At 26.6% G+C, this 26711-nt stretch overlaps 1 protein-coding gene and 1 long non-coding RNA gene across 5 annotated transcripts in view; one reads left to right on the forward strand and one right to left on the reverse strand.

Annotated features, from left to right (window-relative positions):
• Positions 1–489: 489 nt before the first annotated feature.
• The window catches only part of LOC100205556 (sodium/potassium-transporting ATPase subunit beta-1), a 43790-nt gene continuing 17568 nt past the window's right edge, over positions 490–26711 (forward strand). Inside the window, exons 1-3 of one of the 4 annotated variants that reach the window (XM_065788461.1) lie at positions 1808–1908; positions 3652–3718; positions 10187–10296. The gene's annotated coding sequence lies outside the window, so the exon portion shown is untranslated. Of the gene's footprint in view, positions 510–1783; positions 1909–3651; positions 3719–10186; positions 10297–26103; positions 26250–26711 lie in introns of those variants that run through there. The other 3 variants (XM_065788462.1, XM_065788460.1, XM_065788465.1) reach the window with 3 other exon arrangements.
• On the reverse strand, positions 2070–7447 carry LOC136075406 (uncharacterized). The gene is made up of 3 exons (XR_010635917.1): positions 7273–7447; positions 6973–7185; positions 2070–2380 (listed from the first exon to the last, which is right to left on the reverse strand). It is a non-coding gene; the product is annotated as an uncharacterized LOC136075406 (long non-coding RNA).

The following is a 26711-nucleotide window of genomic DNA, read 5'->3' on the forward strand; positions in this document are numbered from 1 at the left end:
TTTTAAGAAAGATCGGAAGTAAGTGTTAATCCTTTTGAAACAGGCATTGAACAAGCACATGAAGACATATTATTGTTGGAATAGAACTACACGCTTAAGTTTCTTCTTAACTAAGCATTTAAGAGAATTCAAAATTGTCTTCAATCTCTTTTCAAAACTAAACTTTATAATAAATTTTTATAAATTTATATAAAGTTTGAGATTTGGATAGGATGATTTTTATACTATAAAATCTTTATATTATACAAACAATTTTCAACTATTTTCAATTTATATTTCAGTTTGACTTTTTTGTGATTTTTTATTTTATAGTGTATGTTGAGCGTAAAGCTAAGTGAGCAGAAATCAGCTGAGAAACCCAGCTCACTTAAATTTAAGTGATGTCTATGAGTTGTTTTTGTTAAACCTTTTGTTAAATAATTAATTTACATTCTACCAATTTGGAATGAAATGCGGTGCACCAATCATGCTTCTAAATTGCATTAAACTTAGAATGGAAACTATTGTTGGTCAGGTTATTTTATTTTTTTGTCGCTTTTTTTTTTTTTTGCCGTATAAATATATACATTCCGTAAGATTCTAACAATGATTTGTTTTTGGTTCAAAAAAATTTTTGGTGAGGTTTTGAAATAAAAAATGAAATATCGAAATAAAGTATCGAAATGAAGTTTTGATTTTCATTCGTGACAACTATTAATACTCGAGAACAGATATTGGCTTTTAAAACAATTTTAAAAATTTACATTTTTCATTTACATTACTGTCATTGACTTAATTTTAATTTACAAAACCTTAATTGCACCTCATATCTTATTGCTACTTTTAAGTTCTCAATTGCATCTTAAAATGGCGTTGAGTCAATTTAACTTATTTGTACTAAAGAAACTGGTAGGTTTACGATACGTTAAATAACTTTCCGAATCTTATTCCCACTTAAAAACCATTAGTGCTCTGGTTAGTCATATTTTCTGGGCCAAGAAATCACAAAGATAGGTTTTATGTTAGTTAGATGTTAGACTGTCCAAAAATTCTTCCGTCATTTTTATTTAATCAAAAACCAGGTATGTAAATATTTGCAAAACAGACCGCCATTTTGACGGGTTTTTAATAACTCCTTCACACAGGCGTTAATATTATTTTTGTCTGTTATTTGAATAAATTTTATGCGATATGTTTTATACAGTAACAAAAACTTAAGTTTTCAAATTTGAGTTTTAACAAACTCATCAATGGTTTCAACAAATTTATCCAAGAATTTTTTCAGCGTTATTAGTTTTTGGAAGAAAAAAAAAGCATTTTGTTCTTTTCGACATATTTTTAAATTCATTTTACAATCAATTAAACAAAAAACACTAGTTTTGTTATTTATTTAATGTAGCTTTTCAACAATTTCTATGTTTTCTTTTTGTGGTTTGATCTAGAACATTGCTATATATATTTATTTATTATATATACAAAGATGTCTAGTTAACTAAATCTTCATGAAATGAAGATTTAGTTAAATAGAAAGATAACTAGCAGAGTTTTAATGGTTGAATATAAAAGCGTGGATGTAAATGAGAATGATAGTAAAGATTTTCAGGTTAAGGATGGTTTTTCAAAAAAAGCTTTTAAAATAAATATTTAATGAAAAGTTTAGAAATTTCCTTTGCGATTTAAATTATTTATGTTCACGTTTTTATCAAAAAAATGAACTTTGCTAAAGGTTTTTAAAAAGAAGCCGCGTTGTGCATTCAAAAAAAACCAATAGCATGTGCATGGTTCTGAATTTTTGATGATTTTTTTTTTTTGAACATTTTAATTTTTTTGAATTTAGAGACACAAGATATTTTTGCTGAAATAATTAATAAATAAGAGGTTCTAATTATTTTTCTAGTGTACATTTCAAAATCAAAATTTAGTGAAAACGTAAGTTACTTTTATTTTCGTACTTAAAGAATTCATACACTATATATAAATGAAAAATAATTTTAATATATAAAAACAGTCAAATATAATACATACAAAGTTACAATATATAAAAATGGTTAAATATAATACATGCAAAACTATAACATATAAAAACGGTTTAATACAATGCAAAGGAAACTTTAATGTGTAAAAACGGTTAAAGCGAGCAATCGATATTTAAAAAAACACAAAAAAAGAACGAAAAAACGACCATTTATCTTAACAATTTTTATTGATACTGAGTTATACAGCTGAAATTATAATCAGTGTATTGCAAATAGGAATTCTGGACTTTAATTCGGATATAGACTTACTCGAATAAACTAATTTACTTATAGTTAAAGTGAACAGGTGATAAGTTGTAATTCTATCATTTGGATGATTTACCAAACTCATTCCAATGTAAAGAAAGTTGACGGTATAGGAACATCTAAAAAATAAGTTTCTATTTTAAATGAATGTGGCTTTAATAAGTCTTATAACGTTTATCTTTTTACTTTTATTTATAATTGATTGCGCTTTTATTGATATAAACTCGGTTTTTTAAGACGCCATTTTGTTTCAATCAAAGCAACCGGTTTCTTAAATTAGAAAACGTTGATTCCTTAATTAGAACGTATCACTTCTATCAAAAAAATACATTGACATCAACAAAAATTGATAAAAATTACTAAAATATCTTTACTGTGACAATTTTTAAATAACTCATCTTTTAAAAAAAAAAAAAAACAGTGCAAAAATAAGATTGACCAAACAAAATAAAAATTTATAATAACAAATATGTACAAACTGTAACAGCTATAACGTTTTTTAATTTACTTTTAAGTAAAAAAAAATTAATTTAAAGGCTTATTATTGTAATTACATATTTTTAAATTACGTAAAAACTATTTTCTCAGCAACTCCTTTATTTTGTTACTGATTTAGTTTGAGAATATTTATAGTTCCGATCAAGGAAACTTTGAATTATTTTATAACTTGCATTTTTAAATCTTTTATGTATTAAACATGAAAAACTGTATAGTTAATAAGGCTATATAGTTTAACCTGTGCAATCGATAGAATGTGAAACATCTTTACACCGAAACACCGTTAATCTTTTAAAACTAAACACCTTGGGTCGATGTTATAAAACTTTTTACCGGTGGTAAATGCTACGGGTGGAAATTTTTACTCTGGGAATTTTTACAGTCGTAATTTTAAGGTGGTACCCCTAGAAAAAAGCAATTTTATAGTTTATTACCTTTTATAGTAACAGCGAATTGTTTTAATATCAATTTTTCAATACTAGAAATAAGTACGAATTTAAAAAGTATATTTTGTAACAAAATGGTCATTTTTTAAAGCTGAGTCAGCTTTTTTTTACAGTTTTATGAGCAAAACTAGGATAAACTTGAGACACAATAATTTTAAAACAACTGATGCATATAATATGAAGTTTAGTACAATGATATATTTCATATATATAAAGGGAATGAACTTAAAATTGCATAAAAATCATATTTCGCAGAAAATGCTATTTAACAACTTAAATACAAAGAAAAACAATACAAACTTTTATTTTAAAACCCAAGTTTTTCAACTTTATACTTCAAAAGACCCCTCAAATAATATATCATTGGAAAGAGTATAGAATGACATTTAAAAGTATATGCATACACGATTTTGATTTTTTTTTTATTTTCATGTTTTTTTTTCTAGGGGAACCACCTTAAAGACTTAAAATGTTTTTCAATTCAATGTTATAGAACTTTCCGCATCAAATTTTGTAAGTATCTATGTCCTGAAATTACTTTTAGAAATCTATTGTTCGGATCAATAACATTCTCAAGACATAAAAGGTTGTCAAAAACAAAGTCTTTTTGAATTAAAGATTCAAAAAAATTCTGAACCACAGGTTTCTACAACTAAATATTCATATCTTTGGATCTTCAACAAAAATTTCCTTAGGTTAATCCTCCGGAACATTTTTCGACGGTAAACGTTTCGGCAATAGAAAGTTTATTTTTGCGGTAATTTTTGAAAATAGTTTATTACATTGACAAAAATCATATGCGTCTGTTAATTTTACCGCCGGTAGCATTTTACGCCGGCAAAAAGTTTTATAACATCGACCCCGGTAAACTTTTACTTTAAATCACCCGTAAACTTTCACACTAAAATATTGGTAAACTTCCGGACAAAACACGTCTAAACATTTTGACTAAAATATCTGTTAACACCTGAGATGCCCGTTAGAGCCAAGAAACAACAAAAACCTCTAAACTAGTACCTACCCTTTACCCTCAAATTGAGGTTAATATTAATTGAGTGAATTGAGGTGATTGAACTTCTTGAATTTTCGACTATTTTAAACTAAACTTCATTTATCGACAGACTTTAAATTAATAATAATACTTCAGGGTTCGAAATTTATATGAAAAACATTTACCCATTTTAACAATTAGAAAGTTATAAAGTTAACTTAAAGTGTGTTTTTCGTTTAAAAGTTACTGTATTAGCATGTGTTATTAGTATGCTAGCAAAATTAGCAATTCTAGAATACTTAAAAAACGAGCAAATGTGTATATTTTAAATAAGTACCATCAATTTAAAACAGAACTGTCACAAAATTATTTTAAACAATATTGTTTATTTACTTGTATAAATGCATAAATTTTGTATTAAGTGTTGATTTTAAGCTAGTGTTTGTAACTACAGAGTTCAACTCGCAACAACGGTGATTTTAACAAATATTAATAAAGATTATCACGTAATAACGAAGATCTCCTCCACGATACACATGCTGAGTAAAAAACACACTGCCTTAAAGTAAATATTGGTTTTGTTTTTAATTAACTTGTTACATTAAATATTTTTTTTGCCTTGATGTAGACGACTTTGATGGTAAGTTCAAACCCAAATATTTTGCATTGTTTACATATAAATTAAATAAAATTTAGATCAAATAACAGGACAATCATTTAATATTTTTTACGGTTTAAGAAATTTGGATCAGGAATTCACAAAATATTTTGTAACAGTAAATATCGTAAAATCTATTTGAAACATGAAATTATCCAAACGTTCATATAATAATGAAATATATCTAGTACCTAGTACCAAGTATCATATAATAAGGAAATATATCTAGTACCTAGTACCAAGTACCATATTAAAAAAAAAAAGAAGCACAAAAACCAAAGGTTTTTTAAAATTTTAAAACTAAATGTAAAACTTGTAAATTAAGAATTAAGTCTTCATCGAGACTTTTAAAACGTTAACTTAATTAACTCTCAAAGGTAAACTAAGAACAAATTTAGAACACTTACAAAATCATTATTTACAATATCTACAAAAGAATAACTAGAACCGTACAAAAAGTGTTCATTTTTTTGAATGAGCAACAATTTTAGTTCATTTCTACTAAATTTAGTGTCTGCAACTGTAATGATTGTTGATAGAGGTTGGTTTACTTTGAAGATTTTTCTTTGCCTCTGTATACCTGTCATATTTTAGTGGTTGTTTAATAAAAGTAAAAGAGTGATTTTTTTTAAAAGAAACATTAACCAATGTGAAATTTGATAAAACCAATATTTTCAATTCTTAAATTGGTTGGTTTGTATTTTTATTTGTTCGTTAACCTGTTTATAGCAAATATAACGGAGGTTGCTAACAAAGCCATGCGTATTAAAACAAATAAAAATCTATTTATGAGCAAACTCAAAAATTATAAACTACTTTTACTGAAAAGTTCTCAAGCTTTATATTTTACTTAGTTTAGTTCCCAACTTGCTGTTTCCAAGCTGTCAAGATTTAGATCCCGAGTTAGGAGATGGAACTGAGCTTCAAAAATAAAATTAATTCTATTGAATTAGGAGATGGAACAAGAGGTTCAAAATTAAAATTATTTCTATCAACTTATACTGTTCCGGCTTATCGAAAAATACTGTTCCGGCTAACTAGATTTTGTTTTATAACTGTGGTCTATATATTGTAATATGTGTGCATATAATTGTAATATATATATATATATATATATATATATATATATATATATATATATATATATATATATATATATATATATATATATATATATATATATACATTTTTTAAAATATCTCGCATATGTGTTATGTGATTGTATGGCACGTTGTCAGAGTCCTTCGTATTTTATGGACCTGCGTGTCCTTTAGAACATGTATCACTGTTCTAATAAATTTTAATCTATCTATCTAATCTATCTAACTGATTTTCTTTACAGCAATTTGAATAATGCTTATAAACCTATATAAAGGGACAGTTTATTAATAAAAAAAATAAAAAAGTAAAAACTGTTTATACAAGCAAAATGATATAGTATAGCATTTTACTTTACATGAACATTTTACTTTTTTTGCTTTATAAAATATATAGCCACTTTTTATATCCTATAAAATGCACTTTTAAATTTAACTCTTTATATTTTGAAACTTGAGAATAAGGTTTTAAAACTACAAAAATGGAATGCTTTTATCCAACAAAAAAATTTAATGCGCCTCACGTGTGATAGCCACACACGATTTATGGGATGGCGTACATGTGGGCTATGATTGATTATGCTGTGTATGGTTATGCTATTTAAATAAACGTTAGCTTTTTTATTTTGCATTAACAAAAGCATAGAACAAGTTAATATAATTGTATGCGTATTTTTAAATCAGAGCAAGGTGTAAAGTAAGTTGTAAAAAGTAATACTTTATGGATTCGTGTTGTTTGTAAGATCATTTCCACAACTTTTTGTCAACAAATGCAAATCTTTAGATGTAGTCAGCAAATATAAATCTTTTATTGTAAACCAGCATTTTCCAACATTATCCAGATTTCTTCAGAGACTTCAAACATTGGAAACATTAATGAACACTGAATAACTCTGGACAACGCTGGTTTCCTATAAAAGATTGATACCAGAATGTTTGCATTTGTTGATTAATGAGGAAAAACATTTGGTGTTGAATGCTAAATACTATTTTAAATTTATTTATAATTAAATTTCTTTACCGCTCTCAAAGTGACTGTACTTGCATTGTTAGCCTTGTAACCAACCTTTTTAGGATCAAAACCCCGAGAAATAATTGTTCTTGCTTAAGAAGACAAGTAAATTACTTTAAACGCACAAGTTATGAAAATACGACTATAAAAGATTTATGCCAGATTGTTTGCGTTTTTTGACGATAAATGGTATCATCTTTCGCCATGCTTTGACGATTTCATCTAAAAAAAGTTTAATTACATTTAGAAAAAAACTAAAAAAAAATTTTTTTTTTGTTTCAAAGTTTACTTTAAAAAATTTCATTTTACCATCATTTGATTATGATGACAAGAAAAAGCTTTTTTAATTAATTAAATGGTTCTACTTTTTCCTTTTGTATTGATTGATTGTACTGTGTGGTTCTATTTCCAAATTCCAACAAAAATTTTATACGACTTTAGTATCAGTTTTGCAATTTTCATATTGAAATTTATTCGAAAGCATTTCTCTAAAAAAATGACAGATTTTTGAAAGGATTAAAAATTTAGGATGAAAGCAATAACATTTACTTAATATTTATATATATTTATATACTTATTTATGTTGTCATTATAATTTGCTTTATTATTTCACATCATAAACTGAAAAAAAACCTTAGCGGAATAAAATAAAAAACAAAAATTTTGTCATAAAACTCTGAAGACATAAATTAAATGTATAATTTCAAATTTTCACATTTAAAAATGTAATCTGTTAAAAAAAAAAAAAAGGATGTTATTTAAAAAAAAATAATTAAAACAATTAATAAATGGAATAAAACACCTTTAAAAATCTTGTTATTATTGTACATATCTTTTTAATTTCTTACGTCACAAATACCGTTTAAACCTTATGCAAAAGTTTGAAAACACTTGAAACTGACTTGATCATTTTGACTCGATGAACATTTAGCCAACCTATGATCATTGTAGACACTCATATTTCTAAATTTTATCTAACTATTTGTTTTTGTATTTTTATTATGCCAGGGGTGTAAAAAAGAAACGGGTATTGATGTTTTTAATATTTTATAGCGGTTTTTGTACAAAATTAATCAAGCATCTAATATAACTATTATGCTTATTATTTACCGTGATGCTTTCCTGCAGGTATACAAGTTAGCTTTGCTAACTCATGAATACATATACGAGGAATGAAGGAATTTAAACACTTATTTTATTAATTCAAAACACATTTGTGTCATCAGAAAATTTGAATTATAGAAAATCCGTTTTAAACTGATTTTGAAAGATAAAATCTGAATGTCATGTCATCTGTAATCGGTATTTAAAAGTTTAAATTGTCTTTATAGTTTATCTTTTACTTGTTCCACAGTTTAAACGAATTAAAACAAATTAGAATAAAATTATAAAAAATAGTTTTATAACATAAGTTTAGTGAAAAAAAATTTGCTTCGTTTATATTAAATATTACAGTAACAGTGGTTTAAAAAAGATGTTTTATATCTAAACTGAAAATGTGTGTATTTTATTTTAATAAGGGCAAGAGGAGGGGAGACATTGAATCTATGTGATGTCATATTTAAAGGGTCTAATAATTTGATTAATTTAGACAGCAGTAAATCAGAGCAATACGAAAAAGTGAGAAAAGTCAAGAAAAGAGTTCTCAGAAAGGTTTAAAGAATTTTTAGCTGTTTATTTTACTAACCATAATCCTATACAAGGTTTCTGGCAAAATATTTTCCTAATTAAGTTATAGAAATTTCCTTAAATAGAAAACAGAAAGTAATTCTTAAAGAATATGAGTGGTTTGGCTGATGATTCTAGTAGTGTGACACAAGGCTCTGTTTTGGGTTCAACACTGTTCATAATTTACATCCTAACATAATTTTACAGAACTTGTTTAACAGTTTAGGATCTGTTTGGAATTTATATGCATATGATTCTAAATCAATAAATAAGCAAAAAGTCAAAGGTATTTTGCATAATAGTGTGATTTTTAAACCATTTTAAATAAAATGAATTTTAAAAATTTGGTTAATAGAACGTAAAGTATAAAAATATTATGAATTTGCAAAACCAACCGACTCACAGTTTGTGCAATTTATTAAATAAATCAATTATTGAAAAAATTATGCAGGAAAATAGATCTCGTTCTATGTGTTTCAAGTGATATTAAATATTTTCCGCATTAATTCTTGTATGGAAGCTAGTAAGGAAGTAAGTAGTAAGGAAAGCAGAATGCTTGCGTCAGAATACTATTTGTTGCGTCAGAAAATTATTTGCTCTCCTATTTATATTAAGAAAATTTTATATCAAGGAGTTTAATCTTATAGAAAAACTGTCGAAACATGTCAAACCATAAAATACGCCGGGCCTAGAACATGTGATCGGTGCTTGGTCACCAAAATTTGGCAACAAAAGTTTAGTATCTATTAATGTCTAAATATTATCAATTGGTATACTCAACCAATTACTTGCCCAGCTTGAGGTGATAAAAGGGAACAGTTTGTAAGTGAAAGTAAAAAAATTTGCAACCACGGTATGACCACGGTGTGACGAAATCATTTTTTTTGCAAATCTTGTTGATAACTATTAGTATGCACTCAGCGAAACGATTAAAAAAAAAATTTTTTTTGTTATTATTGTAATATAATATATAACGACAACAATTATAAAGTTAAATATAATAACAATGATAATAATAATGTTAATAATAGTAATAATAACGGTAATATCTATTTCAATGAATTTATACCACAATATATAATATATATTGTAGTATAAATTAATTGAATGTTTACATGAACTTTACTTTTTCAATTTAGTTTATAGAAACTAAATTAAACATATTTTGATCTCACCAATTTTTATTCAAGTTTAATTTTATATTCAAAATAAAATCAAATAAATATTTATTTTATTTGTCAGTTGTTTGATCAAGCTCTCGGGACAAATATCTTGACAATTTGGTTTGCTACTTGAATTGTTTAAACTGTTAAGTCTGAGAGCATAAAATAAAAACGATGTAAATGAAACATTAATGATTTAAACTGTATAACTTACTTAAATTTTAGCTATAAAACAATCTTGCACACCACACTTGTGATGCTAATGAATAGTTTTTATTTATACATGTATATAATTGTGTTTAAATAAAGCTCATTATAATTCTTTTATTTTAGGTAGGAGAAAATACTTTGCTTTATTGCATAAAATTTTTAATTTATTTTTAAATTTTTAGTTAATAGAGTTTTCTAGTTTAACTTCAAACTCAATAAACTAAGATTACGCTTTTCATTCTATTGTGGAAAAGTTAAAAGATTTAGACGTCAAATTTAACACAAAGAAATAGTAAGTTGCATTCTAATGAGTAGAAGTAAGAGATAAATATAGATTTAATTTCTTTTTCTTTTAATTTTTATGTTGTTTTTTTTGTTGTTTTTTTTTTTGTTGGTAATTTTAATTTTGCATCCCTCTTAACTTATTTTTTATTTTCTTTAAACTTCATATATTATTCTGAATGTTGTTGCATTTGTGCTATTATTGAATCTATAAAAAATCTACTCTGAGGATTCACTTTTAAAGCAAACTATTTAAAGCAAACCGTCACGTTTTAGCAAACCTATTTTGATGCATATGACTGGCCAATTTTATTTAATAGGTTAATAACTGGTCAATTTTCATGCAAATGATCAACCTATTTTGATCGGCATGATTAAATTTTGATGGGAATGATTAACTAATTTTGATGATTTTTTGACCACTTATGATTTTTTAAAATTGGTTTTAAAATTTATTTTTATTTATGACCTACAAGTTTATTAGTTATATTTTTATTTAAACTAAAAATATAACTAATAGCAGGCACGTAACCAGATTTTTTAGGAGGGTGACAAGTTTTTTACTGCAGCCCACTATTTTCTTAAACAAAAGTTATAACTTTATAATTAAATACAAAATTTCCCGTAATTTTTGATATAATGTAACTGATGAAAAATAAATAAACAACAAACATTCGGTCTCAATAATAAATATTCAATTAATTACAAGAAAAATTAATCGTATAAAAGAAAGGAGACAAATACTAATCTTCTCGGATGTAATTTTGCAAACATTCTAACGGTCACATCTAAACCAAAGTTTTAATCATAGTGGATGTGCATTAAAGCCAACTCGGAAAGTTGTTCCTGACCTTGTGTTGCTCTTGTATAAATACGAATAAAGACGTCAAATTACACTTTCCGTTCTTTCACATTTTGCGGTAGTGACTGGAAGAACACATCAAAGGAAAAAAAGAATGTAAGTATTAGGAAACTTATCTGATTTAGATTCTTTAAGAGGACTAGGAGCAATTAAGGCTCAATTATCTGGCATGCAGCCAGATTATCTATCTAATGCAGTCATTTGGCATATTCATTATTATTGCCACATTGGTTCTTTTAAATGACTTCGCAAAATATTATCAAAAACGGATGAGCTAAGCAAAATTTTTCCCAACCAACTAAATTTTAAACCCATCTTGTAACACAATTATCAGTGAGAACCTTTAATGTGTGAAATTGGTTTTCGTTTTGGTATTTCAAGAGTACCACGCAAAAAGCTACCAACACTTCCAAGTTTATCTACATTTTCAAGCGCACCACGCAGAGGTATACATTGTTTTCCAAAATAAATAACAGCTTTCATTATACATTTTAAAATTTGTGTATCGCATTTGATTCGTTTAGCAATTTCTTTTCTTAGTTGACTGTCAAAAAAAGCATTTTCAAGTGTTGATTGAATAGTATAATATTTGTTCAAACAACGTTTGTGATAATTAAATTTTTCTTTAGACTTGTTTCAATTATTTTCCAATCATCTCTTTCTTTTAAAAACAAAGCACATGAGCTGCAAAACAAATCTTTCTGCACAACAGAATAGCAAGTCTAATTAAAATTCCCCCATTCAATTGATTGAAATTTTTTCGAACAGTCTGTTGGTATAATATGTTTTGTGATGTATTGGATTTTGATTTTAGGCGACACCTTTATTTTATTGAGCTCAATAGTCCTTATGCTCATAGTAAATGTAACGACATTTCCTATGTCAAAAAACTGAGTGTTCTCAACGCCAGACAAGCGTTTTTCAAGCGTTCTTCGATTATTTCAGAGTTTTACTGATGATTACTGGTCACAATAAAAGATGTAGGCGATAAAAAAGTCGTCCGACTTTTTTTTCCCGTGAAGTTTGCCAACACTACCTGAATTTTCCGCGAATAAGTCATAGGAAATATTGTCTTTAAAAGATGTTGACATATTGTCACAAAAAATTACTTGTGATTGTTCTTGTACGAGTTCTATTGAAGACCTTCTCATGTCGACTTTCTCATTCTTTCAATATTTTTTATTCTTTCAGTAGCAGCTTAAAAAAATCTTGTTTCCAGTCTTTGAAGCTTGACATTTTTTTAGCTTTATAACTCCTTTTGTCAGAATTTCTCTTTATGAAACATTTTTGATTGAGAGGTTTTCTTTGTTTAAATACTGTTTACATATTTAAACTTATTTATACATTTAAACAAATTTTAAAATAATTTTAGTAGTTTTAAAATATTTACACTATAAATATACGAATCTTTTTATTTTGATTGTATGAACACCCAACAGATTCCTAGAGAGATTTCATAATTTTAAATTATAAATTATAATACAATAAATGTTTAATGTTTTAACCGAGCATATACAGAAATCCCTAAAACATTTTTACGATGTCCAATGAACGTCTCACGTCTGTCGGACTTCCACAAGATGTCTCGCGGACGTACTGTGCCCGTTTGAAATATTAAAGCGTGAAGTCAAAAAATGAATAAAAATTATATTAAATTGAGACGAAATACAAATAAAATAAGAAACAAGTTAATTTTGGTAACTTTTGAATTATTGAATGCTAAATTTTTTGTTATTTACAAAACCTTTTACTTAACAAAAAATTTAGGATTCAATAATTCAAAAGTCGTGTTGCATAACTGATTTTTCCTTTAAGTTTTAACTTTTTTTTTTTTTTTTTTCATTTATTTACGATAGCTATTTTGTCAATATAATGTTTTAAAACTTTATATAGACAACTTGTGTGAGTTATTTACGATAGCCAATTGATCTATATAAAATCTTAAAACTTTATATAGACAAATTAGTTATCGTAAATAACTATCAAAAATTTTTTAAATAAAAAAAAAGCAAACTTCTTCTTAGCATCGCAACCTACGCAACATGAATATATCATAAACAAATTCGCTCATATAATGCTTAGCGCTGGAAAGTTATTTCTGGGTGCTTCCATAGTTGAAACTAGTTTAGTAGTTGACTCATCTAACATCGATTGTTAAATTTTTTAGATAAATGTAAGGTTTTTACAAACTAATGAAAGTATACATGTTTTTGTGACAACAATATATAACTAAAATATAATATAACTATAGTTATCCAAAGCAGTAGAAGTAATTTTGAATTTATAAAACAATTATTTCAGAAAACGAATTAATTTACTGCTACTTTGCGGAGTGAAAAAAAAGTGAGAATGATTTTTTTTTAAAAACTATGCGTTTTTTTAAAATCCATGCGTAACAAGATCTGGAGCACTTTCCTACCAAAGTATAAATACTTTGATCAAATGGTTTTTCTTCATGAAAAACGTTCCAACAAACCAACTGACAGTAATTTGAAATTGACTACTGAGTTGACAAATCCTAAAAACCTGACTGACAGTAGTATTAGTTTGACTACAGAATTGACAACCCCGCCTACTATTTCTCATCCTTTTATACCAGCAGATGATTTAAGCGAGAAATGTATAGATAAATAAGAAGCGAAAATCAGTTATAGAAAAATCGGATAACCTTTTTTTAAAGCAAATGAAAGATCTTGACAATCGCATAGTTGATTTTTTGGAAGAAATTGAGACAATCAGTGAAATGTCTTCTTTTTGTAATAGTCTTATTCCTGTGCTGTGTACACTTGGCGCCTCTTTTCGAGTGTACCGCGAAAATGTGTCAATCACCACATGAAAACAAAAGCGTTTTTTGCTTTATAAAAAGTAATAAAAATTTGCAATAAAAAAGAAGATAGAAAAGTTTAGATTTTTACTTCTTGTCAGAAAGTTATACATGAATATTTATATATGGCAAAGAGTAAAAAGAAAAAAAACAAAGACGTTTTTGGATAAGAAAGATTTACAACGAGAGAAAGTTAAACGCGGAATATCAGACTCTTTTTAATGATTTGAAACTTTATGATCATAAGATTTTTTTAAAAATATTTTCGTATGTCCCCTTCAATCACCAAGTTGTATTCATTCGGCCCATCCTGATCGTTTGAAGGGTAGTCTCTATTGTTGTTATTTATATTTTTAGTCATTAGAAAATTATGTAACGCAACTACAGCCTTTGTTATTGCAATAAAATTTTCAACATTAGCTATAATCGGTCTATGAAAAACACGAAATCTACTCGATGCAATACCAAAGGCATTTTCAACAACTCTTCGTGCTCTACTAAGTCTATAGTTGAAAACAAGTTTATCAGTTAAAAGATTTCTTACAACAGTGGTTGGTGACATTCGATAATTAGTGTGTGCATCCCCAGTTGCCAAATACCTTACTGTTATCGCAAGTCTTTCTTGTGCACAAATAGGTTTACGCATTTTCTTGTTAGTTTTTGTTATATCAAAAGCCACAATTTGTGAAATTTTGTCAAAAGTTGAAGGGGACATACGAAAATATTTTTAAAAAAATCTTATGATCATAAAGTTTCAAATCATTAAAAAGAGTCTGATATTCCGCGTTTAACTTTCTCTCGTTGTAAATCTTTCTTATCCAAAAACGTCTTTTTTTTTTTCTTTTTACTCTTTGCCATATATAAATATTCATGTATAACTTTCTGACAAGAAGTAAAAATCTAAACTTTTCCATCTTCTTTTTTTTCGCAAATTTTTATTACTTTTTATAAAGCAAAAAACGCTTTTGTTTTCATGTGGTGATTGACACATTTTCGCGGTACACTCGAAAAATATCGCGCGTCGCGACATTTTTCGACTAATGGAGAACCGCCTTAAGAGCTCGTCTTCGATCTAAACATTTTTTAAGATTATCTTTTAAATTTTTCAATGTTTTTTGTAGAACGAATACTAAATACAGAATGTATAAATTTATAAAATGTTAATTAACCACAAAGTTATATGACTATCGTGAATAATCTATTTTTTACAAATATATTTATGTATACATACATTGGTATATACATACATACACATATATATATATATATATATATATATATATATATATATATATATATATATATATATATATATATAAATTATTTATAGAGATTTATAAATTATTTATATATTTATATGCAGAGGCGTAGAAATAATTATTTGGTGTTCGAGATAGGTAACTTCCAGACATGGAGCAAACTCCAAACATTTATATGTTTATACTTATGTCAAATAATGAGGGTTTGCTAAAGATTGCAATGATTGGAGGCTGGGAACAAAAAAGCCCCAAAATTTTCGCCCACCTGCCCCTAACGTGAGAGCAACAAGTTGATGAAGTATTTTTTATACTATTCTTAACTAGACTTATATTCATCGATAAATTTTAAGTTTTATAGTATTATCTACTAGCGTTTAAAAATTATTACCATATAAAATATGCAACCCCCTCAAATTGAGGGGGGTTTAAAATTTATATGATCATAATTTTTGAACGCTAAAATATTTTAAAATGAAATCTAAAATTTATCGATGAATATAAGTCTAGTTAAGAATAGTACAAAAAATACTTCATCAACTTGTTGCTCTCACGTTTGGGGTAGAGGGGCGAAAATTTTAGGGCTTTTTTGTTCCCAGCCTCCAATCATCGCATTTTTTTGCAAACCCTCATTATTTGACATAAGTATAAACATATAAATGTTTGGAGTTTGCTCCATGTCTGGAAGTTACCTATCTCGAACACCAAAAAATTCTTTCTCCGCCTCTGTATATATATATATATATATATATATATATATATATATATATATATATATATATATATATATATATATATATATATATATATAGAGAGAGAGAGAGAGAGAGAGAGAGAGAGAGAGAGAGAGAGAGAGAGAGAGAGAGAGAGAGAGAGAGAGAGAGAGAAAGAGAGAGAGATATTCTAATAATATATTTTACAAATAGAGTGCTCAATAATCTTAAAGAACAGAGCAGTAATAAATTAGTAAAAAATATTTATCTATCTTCAACAAGCTGTTTCTCATTTGACAGGTTCATCAGGAAACTTCCTGATGAACCTGTCAAAGGAGAAACAGTTTGTTGAAGATAGATAAGTGTTTTTTACTAATTTATATATATATATATATATATATATATATATATATATATATATATATATATATGTATGTATGTATGTATATATATGTATATATATATATATATATATATATATATATATATATATATATATATATATATATATATATATATATATATATATATATATATATATATATATATATATATATATGTATATATTTGCATATAGCAAAATAAAGTTTTATATCATCTTGATGAAAAATTACTGAAAGCTGTTTCCATGAATTTACTTTCATATTTCTATCTTTTTCATTTTTCAGTTGTGTCCAGAGACACCGAAATTCGCGAACACCCTTAATAATTATCAATAATTCAATAATTCTTTATCAAATCCACCTCCAGTTTGACCTTCATTTGGTTCATTTTTAATATATTTTATCAATTCTATATCAGAAGTATCAATCTTTATTTTTATTATTTTCATTTAAGTAATGTGATTGGTTTGTTTTGAAACGATAAATAGTCGAGGAGCGAAAAGTCAGCTAACTATCAACTATTTGCGTAACGGGTTTTTTTCACAGCGAAATTGTTATTCCTGTACTGCTGATTCAACTGCGCATGTGTAGCAGCGAAAAGTATTGCGTGTCGCGACATTTTTCGACTAGTGGAGAACCGCCTTAACAGTGCATGTGTTTTGAAATGCATTTTATTCCAACCTACAAATTGCATGTAAAAATTAATTGATCTCTCATTTCTCACATATCGGTTTTGTGTAAATATATTGTGGAAACCTCTAGAGTATTTTGATGAAGATTATGTGGTTTTACAATTTCAATAGTTTTTAATAAACAACTTTGTTAATATGTTGTTAAAAACACAGTTTTCGAAAATCAGCTTCTGTTATGCAAAATACATACGCGAGAATATACAGAACAAAAAATTTCAATTATCGCTGTAAAACACATGCAAAACATCTAATTAAAATGCGTCATAATAACAATTAAGTTCTCTAAATACAATCTATTGATGATTTTGAACTATTTAGTGTAATAGCATTAAAGTCTTTTCTATCAGGACGTAAAAAATATATATTTTGATTGAATTTAAAATAATTTGGATAGAATTTAAACTGGAGTTGACGTTTCATTACCTACTAATCCATTAGTAAGGAATGAGGTTTGAACTACCTTGCTAAATATGCTGTTCCTCAGTGCTCTGTGATAAGACCATATGGACTTCTGCTCCTAAATAACTAAAATAAAAATAAAAGCTTAACAAATCATTACAATGATGCATGTGTGGTCAGAGCTTACATCGAATATGCTAGGATATTCTATCCTATTCAGGGATAGAATATCCTAGCATATTCTATCCCTGAATAGGATAGAAATGGGAATGTGTTTTCAGCAAGAAAAAGACGGCTACTCAAGGCATAAGTATATAGCTATGCCTTCAGCCTTTTATAAACCTTCCCAGCTTGCTAATTAGAACCAGGATTTTTTTGTTCTACACCACTCCCTCAGCTTTTTTATAAATTTATAATCAGATTAAAAACCATTCTTGTTATTTCATATAGTAAACCGTATGTTGGCTTAAAATTTATTATAAAGATAATTTTAACTACTAAAAAGGCATCAGGAGTTACGAGGCATAAAAAGATTCCATTAAATAAATCGTAAACCAAAACTCTAACAAAAATAATGACAGTTTTATTTTGTTGTAGTATATAAAACTACTTATTATTGGTTTATAAAACAAAAATAAAACTACAAATATATAAAAATATAACTACAAATATGCTTGAATAATACTTTTCATAATAATCACTAACTATATATCAACCATATATCGTCGCTGGAAAAAAAACTATAAGTACAAGTTTTGTAAAGAAAATTCATAAGTACATGTTTTGACTTTTTAATTCTTTTTTTTTTTGAAATATATATTATAAACAAAATGCATAAACTCAAATTTTCCCATACTGCTCATTCAACGCATGATTCGATTTTCGATTCAAGGCATGCTTCAATTTGAAATCAAAAATGACAATTTGCAGGGTCCTAATATATACTTCTTCGGTGTCCTTTGAGAAGTTCTTCGTTTGACAGGTGGGAAAAAAAAGGTAATCTTATAAACAGCACATTCACTAGCAATATTAAAACCTTTATTAACTATAATTAATAAATAAGGAGGGAATTTAGCAGGATAGCCATAATCAAATGTTATTGTCTTATATGACAATGCCTTATTTTTCCAGTATATGCCTTTGAAACAAAATTTATGAAAGAGCTACATGTAACTGATCAAGGAAATTTATTTTATTGTGACGCTTGTACTCAGACCATATCGTACTTTGCAGTTCTAAATCTTTTAGTGTTTCTATAAAAATTTAAGAGTAAAATATTCCTAGCCAACTATTTTAAAACAATCAGGGTGGTTTAAGCAACCCTTTTCTTTGTTTGGAAAGTAAACAAATAATTTGAAATATTGTCACATGCTTCTTATCCACGATTTAAATATTTTTAAAGCAGTACCAAAGAGAAACATAAAATTGATCAACTATGTCAGTTTAATAAATAATTTCATAGGAACAAGTGAAAATTAATCTTGTAAACATAATTTCTGCATCTATGACGTTTTTTTGGTGTCTTTTTATTCATGTTTTTTAGGAGACCATCTATTTTCAGTTTTGTAATTAATTAGAGAATGGTAAAAACTTTCACAAAAGGTTTGCATGTGTAAAAGTTACACTTCTTGTCAGTTGTTAATAACTGTTTGAAGACTTTACAATTTAATTTTTGTTATTTTTCAACAGTGTATTTCAAGCTATTTATGAAAAAAGTTGAGTCTCGAGCTTTTCTCGAGAGAACTCATTAAGATTAGAAAGTACGTTAATATAATTTTCATTTTTATCTACTTCTTTTACGACAACTGGTACTGGTTCAATCATATAGTTAATGTTATTTTTTGGACTGAAGTTGACAATAAGTAATGAGGAACTAGAACGTGACTGTTTAACAGGAAAAGCGTCTTGATTTTGATTAACTATGGTATTACAGTATGTAGTGAAATTTACATTTGGTTTACATTTAGAATATCTTTAAAGTAAAGGCTGTGTGGAGTCAGTATTTATTGTACTACTTTTATTTAGAGATTAAGAGCTAAGACACAAAAGAGAAACGTTATGTCTAGAATCGTATCCAAGGTTTTAAGTAGGATAAGGATTTTGTAATCTAGTCTCTTTATCTTTAAAATGATTGAAACAAACTTGTGCATTTTTAGACATTCTTTGGACAGAAAAATTCAATTGTTCCAGAAGTTTTTAAACAATTAACAAGTTTGATCCAAATTTCACGTTGAGAGGGAAATTTTTTTGTAGTTGGAAAAGAAAATAATTGAAAAAGTGATGCACAATTACATCTTATTTCCTCTTTTTTACATTTATGTTCTGTGCATATTTCATATTTCCGTTCATAAGTCTATAGCTTCTTTTTTTGCAACTTCTTACGACACAATGTAAGGCACTTCTGAGCGCGTAGTATCAATATTCAATAAAACACGGTTCGATAAATCGGCTCCATAAATCCATAAATCGATAATTTATCAATTATTATCGATGATTTATTGATAAATCGGCTTGAGGAATCGATAAAACACGGCTAAAGAAAAAAGATCTGAAGTTTTATGCCGACAAAATAGTTAAAGATGTATGTTCTTCCATCGTTCAACTGATAACTTAAAATACAATAACTTTCTATTTGTTTATTGCGAAAAGTAGAACTAAAGCTTAACAATAGTACCAAAAATATTTCTTTGAGATTTTAATTTTTAAAGATAATTTGATTCAAAAATTAAGGTCATTTTAAAGCCTAAATATTTTTGAAAGTATTTAGTATTTTTTTTGGTTTAATATCAAAATCAATTATAGCATTTTATTACCCTAATAGTGTGCATAATTTTGAATGGTAAACGTTGATCACACAAAAAATGAGTCTCCCAACTAGTTAACTTTTAAGAAAAAATTTTTTTTTTTTTTTTAACACTTGTCAATTTTCAAGACGGAAATTTAGTTTTTAAAATTAGTTTAATTTTTTGTAAATTCTTTTTTGAATTACCATTAATAAAATAATTTAAAAATAGTACTGTCACAGATTTATTATGTCAAAGGTAGGTCGTTTCCTAGTCACTAAAACTCCAAGTAATATAGTTTTTATTATTATTATATTTTTAGTTTTGAATAATAACGGTTTTGTTTATTGTTACATTAGTAAAATAGCAGACGTGATGGAAGCGTTGATGCGATTCTTTAAAGACGTTAAGTCGCAAAATATGTCAAAAGTTATACAAAAAAAAATTATAAATTTTGTGGTTTAAAAGTTGCATAAGTTTTCAACTAATATTAGAATAACGATAAGTTTGTTGATAAGGTTAATGATAATTTTGTTAATAAGGTTAACGATAAGTTTGTTGATAAGGTTAACGATAAGTTTGTTGATAAGGTTAACGATAAGTTTGTTATTTTTTAAATGTTAATATTTAGTTCTAACTTATGGTATTTGTTTATTTTACATTTTATTTAAAATGTTGAAGTGCCTAGCAATGATATGCCATTGCACCAATAACTACTTATTAAACTAAAGCAAGAATAATAAATGTTTAACTTTAAAAAATTTTAATTTTAAAATAAATGTTTTAGTTTAAAAAAACATCTTCTATTCAAAAAATAACTTGACACCTTCATAAAATATACCTTTTTTTAATGTTTGCTTACTTGAAATATTTTTTGTTACAACTTTCGGAAAGTTTGAAAACCGCGTATTAATTGTTTGTCTTACTTCACCCCCAATTTACCCCAATAGCACGGTTCCTCTAAAATCAAAAATAAACATACTTTAATATAACTTGCTGTCAATCATTGAAAAGGAATTAGTGTCCAAAATGATGCTTTATTTGTTAAAACTTGTTTGGTGCATTACATACATTATATAAAAAAAGATATTCTTCCCAATCTCCTCTACATCTTAATTGTTATATAAATATACAACTTTAATTTACTAATCGTTTATAAAAATAAAATATGAATTCTCGTGAAGACCTGAGCTGCAAAGGCCTACTAAATGATACTATAGGTACCAAACGATATCAACATAACCAATACTTTCAATACCAATCAGTAACGGATACAGCATTTTTTGGTGTTTGAGATAATTTCCAGACATATAGCAAACTTCAAACGTTTTAATGTTTATACTTACGTCAAATAACAATGCTTTGCAAAAAAATTGCAATGATTGGAGACTAGGAACAAAAAAGCCCTTAAATTTCATCCACACCACCCACCCACCCCAAACGTTAGGGATAACAAGTTAATAAAATATTTTTTGTACTTTTCTCAACTAGACTTATATTATCAATAAATTTTAAGTTTCATAGTATTATCTCCCAGCGTTCAAAAATTGACCATATAAAGTTTAAACCCCTTTCAATTTAAACGGCTTACAAATTTTATGGTCATAATTTTTGAACGCTGAGAGGTAACACTAACTTAAAATTTATCGATAAATATAAGTTTATTTGAAAATAGTACAAAAAGTATTTTATCAACTAGTTGCCCATCACGTTTGGGGTGTGGAGGGGTTATGAAATTTAAGAGTTTTTTATTATCAGTCTCCAATCATTGCAATTTTTTGCAAAGCATCATTTTTTGGCAAGAGTATGTGTTTGGAGTTTGCTCCAAGTCTGAAAGTTAGTTATCTCAAGCTCCAAAAAATGATGAATCCGTCACTGATATCGCATTATCTCGATACCGATACTGTAAGGTATAGTACCAATACCAGACTATAAACCGAGATTCGATACCGCTTATTTTGTGTCTAATTATTAAAACAACGTCGCTAACGTTAATGAGTTAATGTTGTTTTACACAGCTTTTTTCAGTAACATTTTAATAGGCGTTTAAAACAAAACTTGTTTTATGTAGAATTGATAAAATAAAATTTATAATTTAGGTTTATAAAAGATTTATTTACGTAAAAAAATTTTTGAATGAAGATGAAAATCATGAGTATAGGCGTATATATAACTACTATTTTTTTTTTAAATTTATTCAATATATAAACCAAAAAATACAGTTAAGTACTAATTTTTAATTTATTTGATATTTCACTCTGATTAGCACAGACCGTCGCCGTCTTTTTTTATTTTTGTGTTGTTTCTTTGTAGTTTTTTTTTTAAGTAAAACTTCAAAAAAGATTCAATTATTTATGTCATAAATTTAAAAATATCTGTTATCAGTAGAGAACAGTACTTTTGTAAAAACACTGTTGAAAAAAGAATCTTTAAAAAAGATTAAGCAGTTGATCGAAAACAGCGGATATTTATTTTAAAGGCTAAAAATTACGTTTTTTCATAAATAAATGAACAAAACTAAGTAAAGAAAAGAAAAAGTGATATAAAAAAAAAAATTCTAGTCTGAGATTTGACTTATTGACATTTGACTTTACATTACATTTTTTGAGTAATATTAAACCATATCCTGCTACACGAATTATACTTGAGATGTTTATAATTCCTGCAAAGCTGGTCAACGATGTGCAACGGTGCATTTAACTGCTTTGCACTTAACTTTGCAAAATAATTGTTTTGATTTTAAATACTTTATTCAAGTTTATTGACTTAGGTATTTATAACTGTTACCTTAGTGATTGATATCTTCTCATTAGCTTTAAAACAAAATAATTTATTTGCATAACGTTGCGAAACAAATTTTTAAACGGATGATTTAAATAACTATGACGATATTGACAACTTAACAATAATGTTTTTTGAAAATACTAGTATTACTGGTTTAAAAGTTTAATATTCAAAAAAAGGACAATTTTATTATTAAGGTTGTACATATATGGCTATATATATATATATATATATATATATATATATATATATATATATATATATATATATATATATATATATATATATATATATATATATATATATATATATATATATATATATAAATATATATATATATATATATGTATATATATATATATATTATATATATATATATATATATATTTATATATATATATATATATATATATATATATATATATATATATATATATATATATATATATATATATATATATATATATATATATATATATATATATATATATATATATATATATATATATATATATATATATATATATATATATATGTATATTTATACATATTTAATTGATTAATTAATAAGTTAAGCATAAACTGACCAATAAAGCCCAATAAATTCTTTGTATAAAAGTTAAATCAATCGTTATAAAATCTTTTTTAATACAAAATATTGTTTTAAAAAATCTTGCACGTAAAGAAAACAACATACGCACAGTTGTAAATTCCATGCTGCTGGTAATTGTTTTGCGCCATACATTATTTTTAGTTCAAAAAAACGAGTGTACCAAGGTGGTTGCTTAAGTGGTTCAGACGATACTGTATAACCAATATCTCCATCTGGATAGATAGAAATTGAATAATTCCCGTCATTCAAAAAACTCCTACTAATTAGTTAAAACTTTAGTTTAATTATGTAGTTAATAATTTAAATAAACCAATTTAATTATAGTTATTAAATTATAGGTATTCATGTTTTAGTCGTAGATGGACACTTTTCACATAATAGGATTCATACTTATTTGCATTGCAAACAAAATCTTGTTACTTAGCTTACCAGCACATTTGTCTCACATTCTGCAGCCACAAGATTTTAACATTAATCGTCATTTCAAAAAAGTTTGGCTTCATTTCTTCAACAGTTTTATGCAGATAAAGACAAAGTTCAGCAATTAAAAAAAGAATGTTTAGTCAACTGCAGGCAAAACCTTTCAGCTTCGGTGATGTTTTTACACGCACGCAAAAAGTCACTCGATTTAAAATTATTGGTTTTTTTCCACTCGACATCAATAAAACTGATCATTTAAAGTTTATCTCAGCTACTATATTATAAATTTATACCAATAACATTTAGCATCAGTATGCGTAGTTCCAAGTTTGCTTTGCAGCAAATGTTCTCCCGATAAAATAAAAAAATGCAGACACGACAATATTTAAAAGCGTATGTCTCGATAAACTTGAAATAATTAAAAGATTTTAAAATGGTGAAAGACAAAACATCTTCAAAAAAGCTAAGAAACAACGTAAGATTAACTTTGATGATAAGCACCAAATAAATCAAGCAACAACATCGATTATAACAACAACAACAACTTAAGTGATGTGTAAAAAATGCTGCAAAGTTTAAAGATGAAGCTTTAACAAGTTTTAAGTAAGTATAATTAGTGAATTAGTGAAAGGTTTGTTTTGTTAGATATGCATACTAAAGCATATTTAGCAATACCAAACCTTTCTTTTTGTAAAAAATATTAAATTTTGCACAAAAAAGTGCCGATGAAGTGACAACTCAACTCCTAAAACCTCACAACAACTTCACATCTCAAGAATGAAAAGGAAAACTCCTTTGAGATGCAGCTAAAATGATATGGCAAGTTTCTTAAATACTAAATTTACTACCAAATTATCTTCCAAAAATCTGCGAGATGTGAGTAAAGAATTATTAAAAGAAACTCAGTACAACTGCAGAATTCAACTTTGTTTTTAATCCTATTTCAACTGGACCTAAATTTCTCAGACGTACCAAATTTAAAAAAAGAAGCTCCTAACCCAAAAAGCGTAATTAGAAATAAATAATAATATTAACAAATAATAAAAAAGCCGTGGCGCATTGATTTGAGTTCTGGCTCAGAACACAGAGATCTGAGGTTCAACGCTGGCTCCAGCCCTATGAACGACATTGGTAAGGAAAGAGGCGTGAACTTCCTAGTTAAATGATCTTTCGTGGTGTTCTATGATAAAACCGTAAGGACTTCTGAGAGCGCCTTAATAACTACAAAATCATTGTTACATTAACTTTATAAAGTGAAAATAAGTTTACTAGCTGCTTCAATTGCTGATCAATTTTTTAAAATTAATCATCATTAGAAGATTTTTTAGTTAAAAATCAATTAAGCAAATGTTCCATCAATTACTTGCAGAATTATTTTTTTTTGAAAACAACTTTTTTGGCTACAAAATATGGGTAAAAAAGCGAGCAGCCATGGCTCATTTATTAGAGTGCTTGCTCCATAGTGAAAAGACCTGAGGTTTAATAGCTAGCACTGGTTACATTTGCAACATTGGTAAGGAAGATGACATGAACTTCCTAGTTATATGCTTTTATGTGGGGCTCTTTAACCAAATCTTTAAATCTACTTGAATCACCTTAACAAACAGAAAAATTTTGTTTAGAATAGTTATTGTATAAAATTTGCTAACTTACATTTGTGGTTAGGGGAAGACACGTTTGAGAGCATTTTTGTTTCCAGGCATCAATTACTGTAATTTTTTCAAAGTATCTTTATTTGGCATAATAATAAACAAATCCAAGTTCGAAAATTGCTCCATTTCTAAAAGATATCCCAATCACTAAAATAAACCGCCGCGATCCCTGGCCTACTTATAGTACATCAAAAATATAATTTATACAACTTTGTTTTTGAACAGAAACGCCTGGTTTGTTTAATTAAAATGACCAAAAAAATATATACTTAAATCCTGTTATTTTTTTAACATTATATAAGTAAGTTATTATAACGATTTTTATTTTAAAATTATAAAATTAATATTTATTATACAAATTTGGGAAGTGCTGCGTAAGTCTTGCTTCACTAATCAATTAGTAAAGACTATAAATTCTACTAGTAGAGATTATCTCTAAATAATGAAATAACGTAGCAGTGTTGTTTTTTATTTATTGCGCTAACTAAAAAAAAAAAAATACTATTGTTGTATTAGACGTCCTAGGATACATATTGCATTTTTATGTTGCATTTTTTATTGTATTGAAAATGTCTTAGTGAAGTAAGTTGTTTTACTTAAGTGAACTTATACTTTATTTATGGGTTTATGGCTTTGTTTGTTTTCCAAGTCTTGTTGTTTTATCTCGGTGTATTTTTTTATTCTTAAATACTTTGTCTTATAATATATTTCAGGTGGTAAATTATATTGATATTATAATTACTTATAAGGTATTGGCGTATAATATAAATTTAATGTTGCTTTTTTTTTTCATTGATTCTTATATGTACACGATATATTAAGTTTTAAATGTACAGGTTATTTTTTTTAAAAGAAGCACACTTTTAATATTTTGTTGAGTAGTCTAGTTGTTCTACTCGATGTAAGTTTTAAAACTTGATTTATCTCGTTTTGTCTCAATAACCATAAACATAATAAAATCTGATCTGCAACATTTGAACTATTTTAACAACTTGTTTATTTACACAACTTTAACCTTTGCGTCTAATTATCAGACTTATAAGA

This window comes from Hydra vulgaris, chromosome 01 (assembly GCF_038396675.1).
Source record: "Hydra vulgaris chromosome 01, alternate assembly HydraT2T_AEP".
Taxonomy (NCBI): Eukaryota; Metazoa; Cnidaria; class Hydrozoa; order Anthoathecata; family Hydridae; genus Hydra; species Hydra vulgaris.